Source organism: Arachis stenosperma, chromosome 5, assembly GCF_014773155.1.
Source record: "Arachis stenosperma cultivar V10309 chromosome 5, arast.V10309.gnm1.PFL2, whole genome shotgun sequence".
NCBI lineage: Eukaryota > Viridiplantae > Streptophyta > Magnoliopsida > Fabales > Fabaceae > Arachis > Arachis stenosperma.
In genome coordinates, this window is record NC_080381.1 from 90,667,915 (window position 1) to 90,674,161 (window position 6,247).

The 6,247-nt window shown below is 40.5% G+C and overlaps 1 non-coding gene across 1 annotated transcript; it reads right to left on the reverse strand.

The window, feature by feature from the left end:
- Positions 1-1,645: 1,645 nt before the first annotated feature.
- Positions 1,646-1,753, reverse strand: LOC130983391 (small nucleolar RNA R71). The gene has a single exon (XR_009087385.1). It is a non-coding gene; the product is annotated as a small nucleolar RNA R71 (small nucleolar RNA).
- Between the last annotated feature and the right edge of the window lie 4,494 nt (positions 1,754-6,247).

Genomic DNA, 6,247 nt, shown 5'->3' on the forward strand with positions numbered 1-6,247 from the left:
CTTCAAGTTGTTCTTGATGATTTTCTTACTCTGATTTTTAAATTCTCTTGTCTTGAGTATTTTGTTGTTTCTCATATGCATTCTCATTTTGTTAGTGTCAATAGTATACAAACTTCTAAGTTTGGTGTCTTGCATGCATTGTTTATTTGATCTTAGTCTCATTATTAAAAATCCAAAAAAAATTTTAATTTGTGTCTTTCCAAGTCAATAATACCGAGAATTGAAGATTCAAAACATACAGCAAAGGAATTACACAGAAAAAGCTAGGCGTTCAAAACGCCCAGTGAGGAAGGAAAACTGGCATTTAAACGCCAGCCAGGGTACCTGACTGGGCGTTTAACCCCAAAAGGGGTGAGTTTTGGGAGTTAAACGCCAGAATGGATACCATTCTGGGCGTTTAACACCAGGATGGCACAAGAGGGAAGATTTTGTTTTTAATTCAAATTTTTTTCAAGTTTTCATAATTTTTCAAAATCAAATCTTTTTCAAATCATATCTTTTCAATCATATATTTTCAAAATCAATTTCTTTCCATTTTCAAAAATACTTGCTAACAATTAATGATTTGATTCAACATTTCAAGTATGTTGCCTTTTCTGTTGAGAAAGGTTTAATGTCTGAATCATATCTTTCTTGTTAGGCAGGTCATTAATTTTCAAAATCAAATATTTTTAAATTGTTTTTCAAATCATATCTTCTCAATCATATCTTTTTAAAACTATATCTTTTCAATCATATCTTTTTAATCACATCTTTTTCAAAATAGTTTTCAATCATATCTTTTTGATTTCTAATTTCAAAGTCTTTTTCAAAAATCACTTTATTTCTTTCCCAATCATATTTTTCAAAAATCATTCTTCATTTTTTCAAAATGTTTTTTAAAATCTTTTTAATTTGTTTTCGAAAATTTCTTCCCCTCTTCTCATATCCTTCTATTTATGGACTAACACTCCTCCTCAATGGACAATTCGAATTCTATTTTTCTTGATAAGTTCGAATTCTTCTACCTCTTCCTTCTATTTTTCTTTTCCTCTGACACCTCAAGGAATCTCTATACTGTGACATAGAGGATTCCATATTTTCTTGTTCTCTTCTCTTTCATATGAGCAGGAGCAAAGACAAAAGCATTCTTGTTGAGGCTGACCCTGAACCTGAAAGGACCTTGAAGCAAAAGCTAAGAGAAGTTAAGGCACAACTCTCTGTAGAGGACCTAACAGAAATCTTCAAACAAGAAGAAGACATGGCAGCCGAAAACAACAACAATGCCAACAATGCAAGGAAGGTGCTGGGTGACTTTACTGCACCCACTCCCGACTTCTATGGGAGAAGCATCTCTATCCCTGCCATTGGAGCAAACAACTTTGAGCTTAAGCCTCAATTAGTTTCTCTAATGCAATAGAATTGCAAGTTCCATGGACTTCCATTGGAAGATCCTCATCAGTTTTTAGCTGAATTCTTGCAAATCTATGACACTGTCAAGACTAATGGGGTTGACCCTGAGGTCTACAGACTTATGCTATTCCTTTTTGCTGTAAGAGACAGAGCTAGGATATGGTTGGACTCACAACCTAAAGAAAGCCTGAACTCTTGGGAAAAGCTACTCAATGCCTTCTTGGCAAAGTTCTTTCCACCTCAAAAATTGAGTAAGCTTAGAGTGGAAGTCCAAACCTTTAGACAGAAGGAAGGTGAATCCCTCTATGAAGCTTGGGAAAGATACAAACAATTGATCAGAAAGTGTCCTTCTGACATGCTTTTGGAATGGAGCATCATAGGAATCTTCTATGATGGTCTGTCTGAACTATCCAAGATGTCATTGGACAGCTCTGCTGGAGGATCTCTTCATCTGAAGAAGACGCCTGCAGAAGCTCAAGAACTCATTGAAATGGTTGCAAATAACCAATTCATGTACACTTCTGAAAGGAATCCTGTGAACAATGGGACGAATCAGAAGAAAGGAGTTCTTGAGATTGATACTCTGAATGCCATATTGGCTCAGAACAAAATATTGACTCAGCAAGTCAATATGATTTCTCAAAGTCTGTCTGGAATGCAAGCTGCACCAGGCAGTACTAAGGACGCTTCATCTGAAGAAGAAGCTTATGATCCTGAGAACCCTTCATTGGAAGAGGTGAATTACATGGGAGAACCCTATGGAAACACCTATAATCCTTCATGGAGAAATCATCCAAATCTCTCATGGAAGGATCAACAGAGACCTCAACAAGGTTTTAACAACAATAATGGTGGAAGAAACAGGTTTAGCAATGGCAAGCCTTTTCCATCATCTTCTCAGCAACAGACAGAGAATTCTAAGCAGAGCCACTCTAACTTAGCAACCATGGTCTCTGATCTAATCAAAACCACTCAAAGTTTCATGACTGAAACAAGGTCCTCCATTAGAAACTTGGAGGCACAAGTGGGTCAGCTGAGTAAGAAAGTTAGTGAACTCCCTCCTAGTACTCTTCCAAGCAATACAGAAGAGAATCTAAAAAGAGAATGTAAGGCCATCAACATGGCCGAATTTGGAGACGAGAAAGAGGTAGTAAGCGCCACTGAGGAAGACCTCAATGGACGTCCACTGTCCTCTAATGAGTTCCCTAATGAGGAACCATGGGAATCTGAGGCTCATGATGAGTATCCTTCCTCTGAAGAGGATGAAGATGTTACTGAAGAGCAAGTTGCTAAGTACCTTGGAGCAATCATGAAGCTAAATGACAAGTTATTTGGTAATGAGACTTGGGAGAACGAACCTCCTTTGCTCACCAAAGAACTGGATGACTTGATGATGCAAATGCATATTTGCTTTATTAGTTAGTTAGTTTAGTTAGTTTTAGCTTAATTTCACTCATTTTCTCTAAATAAGCAAGTCCTTTTATGAGTTTTGTTTCCATGCATGAGAATACCAAGGAATATGTTGATTCTAGCCAAGTTCATGCAAATGATTTAAGGAATGCATATATGAATGAGTATGAATGAATCTCATGAAATTTATTGCATGAATTGGCAAGACTTTGAAGCTATTTCCCTTGTTGATGATAGGTGATGAAACAAGGAAGCATGGAAGCAAGAATGATGCAAGCTGGGCAAGAAGTTGGCGTTGCCAACTTGGATATAAGGGGCGTTGTTCTTGGCAACGCCAGGAAGAGGAGTTGGCGTTGCCAACTTGGAGGATGAAGGGCGTTTTCATGGACAACGCCAGGCAACCAAGGAGCAAAGTTGGCGTTGCTAACTTGAGAAATGTGGTGCGTTGTTGAGCATAACGCCAGGCAGCCTTGGAAGAGAAGTTGGCGTTGCCAACTTGAAGAATAGGCTGAGTTGTTGAAGGCAACGCCCACACAAGCAAGGAGCTTGGCCCTGGAGGAAGAGCTGGCGTTGCCAACTCTAGAACCACGTTGCCAACGCCCACACAAGCAAGGAGCTTGGCCTTGGAGGAAGAGCTGGCGTTGCCAACTCTAGAACCACGTTGCCAACGCCCACACAAGGAACTTGGCCCTGGAGGAAGAGCTGGCGTTGCCAACTCCAGAACCACGTTGCCAACGCCCACCCAAGCAATCTTGGGGAGCTAATTTGGAGCATCGAGCACGTTGCCAGCCTAGAGATGAGGGGCGTGTTTGAGGACAACGCAGGCTAACAACGCCACACAATCAAGCTTGGCCCTGGAAGAAAAGTAGCTGGCGTTGCCAACTCAAGATGGGCGTTGCCAACGCCACACAACCAAGCAACTTTGGCACCATAGGAAGCAAGCTCGAGCACGTTGCCAACGTGCTACTTCACTGGCGTTATTCAAGGCAACGCCAAGACATGGCACCATCCAAGTTGCCAACGCCCAATGGCCGCACCAACAACGTTGCCAACGCCCAATGGCCGCACCAACCACGTTGCCAACGCCCATGAGCCATGCCATGCACGTTGCCAACGCCCATTAGCCTTGCTATGCACGTTGCCAACGCCAGGAAGCAAACTTGGAGCCTTGAGAAAGGCTCGAGCACGTTGCCAACGTGCTGAAGAGAAGGAGTGTCCATCAACAACGCCAGGAAATTGTAATGCACGTTGCTAACTTGGAATGAATGGGCGTTATCCACAACAACTCCAACAAGGCAGCCTGACCATGTCCTCTTCAATGGAAGATATCTTGAGCTACAGAGATCCAAATTGAGTGCTTCCAGTTGCATTGGAAAGCTGACATTCAGAGCTTTCCAACCATATATAATAGTCTATGGTGGAGCACAAAATTGGAGCCAAACCAGAGTCATCTTTAGGCCCTCAAAACAAGAACATGAAGTGAAATTTAAGAAGGCTAGAGATTAGCCTTGGAGTGTGGCACGAGCACGTTGCCAACGTGCTGGATAGGGGGCGTGTTTTGCAACAATGCCAGCCCCAAGCCCCTGCCTTGGGAGGCTAGGCACGAGCACGTTGCCAACTTGGGAATGAGGGTGCGTTTTTGGCAACAACTTGGCAGCTTGACCTTACCTTCTTTGAGGAACCATAACTTGAGCTAGGAAAGTCCAATTGAGGTGATTCCAGTGGCATTAGAAAATAGACATCAAGAGCTTTCCAATGATGTATAATAGTCCATATTGAGGCTGAAGGTTGACACTCAAATTCTGGGCTACATTTAGCATGAAAGAAGAGCCAAGAAGAGGAAAAGCAAGTTGTTGGCAACAACTTGGGCTAGCAACGCCCAAGTCTCATACTTCACTTCCAGGAAAATGTCTTGCACGTTGCCAACGTGCATTTGACCTGGAGTTAGTGCCAATAACGCCAAGCCAATGGGCCAGAAGCATGATGAATGAACTCTTCCTTTCCAAGTCTAGCAACACTTCCAATTGAGCCAAGAATTCAACAAAGAGGAAGCCCATATTGCTAACCCAATTCAAGATCTTTGAGAGAGTTTTGGGACTAGTATAAATAGAGATTGAGTTTATACTTGTAGAAGACTTTTTACACTTTTACTTTACTTTTTGACACTTAGACATTTTTACACTTTTTAGCACTTGTATTGGAGAACACTTTTGGTACTTCCGAGAGGAGACCCGGAGAGCTAATTTTGGTTCATCTTAGAACTTCTCTTCTTCATTTTCTGAAGCTTTAAACATTTCCTTACTCTTCATCATCTTTCTTTATACTTAGCTTAATTTTCATTCATGGCAATTGTTGTTAATATTGGAGCTATGATTCACTAAACCCCATTCATTAGGGGGATGAGCTCTGCTTGTTGAAATGAGTTGGTGAATTCATCTTTTCCTCCTCAATTTTAGTGGTTGATCTAAAGAGGGAACTCTTGTTCTTCAAAGATTCAACCACCATCGAGAGAGGGGTTAATCTATATGAATTATGTGGTGAATTTGAGGAATGAGCCACATAATTCAGTTTAGAGTTCATCCTTTCATGATTTCCTTAATCAATACACCTTGGTTAGTATGTGAGATGTAACTCTCCTTGGTTGAGATTATGGGAATTGTGTGGCTGGATTAGAAAGGAGCTTCATCTCTTCTCATGAACAAATAGATCACGAGAGTGGCATTTGGTTATGTTGAGAGAAATTGAATCACCAAGAGATTGGGATTCAATTACCCACTTGCCATGGATCTACACCATGATTGAGAAGGATTTGACTAACATCAATTCATGAACACTTGCATCTCTGATCCCTAATGATCTTCTCTATCATCAATTCTTATTTCTTTTGCTTCTAGTTGTTTAATTTTCCACAACCCAATTCCCTTCTACATTCTGTCAATTTACTCTTCTTGTCATTTACATTTTGCTCCTTTAATTCTTGTCAATTATTCTCATGTTCTTTAAATTTCTGCACCCTTTAATTCCTTGCCCTTTATCTTTGATGTCATTTAAGTTTCTTGCAATTTAAGTTTCAGTTATTTACTTTCATTTAATTTTTCTTTTCTAGTTCTTTACATTCTCTGCCATTTAAATTCTTGCAATTATATACAAAAATCAAAATGCTCATGAAATCAAAATTTTGTTCGCTTAACTAGATCTACCATTTAACTAAAGTTGCTCAATCTACTAATCCTCGTGGGATCGACCTCACTCCTAGTGAGTCTTACTACTTGATACGATCCGGTATACTTGCCGGTTGTACGTGAAATCTCATTTTTACGTATCACTTGACTAGGCAGAAATTACCTCGAAAGAGACAGGACCCTGGGAAGTTCTCAATACCTTGTACCATAGGCACCATGACCTTTGAGAAGGCTCTGTGTGACCTAGGGTCAAGCATAAACCT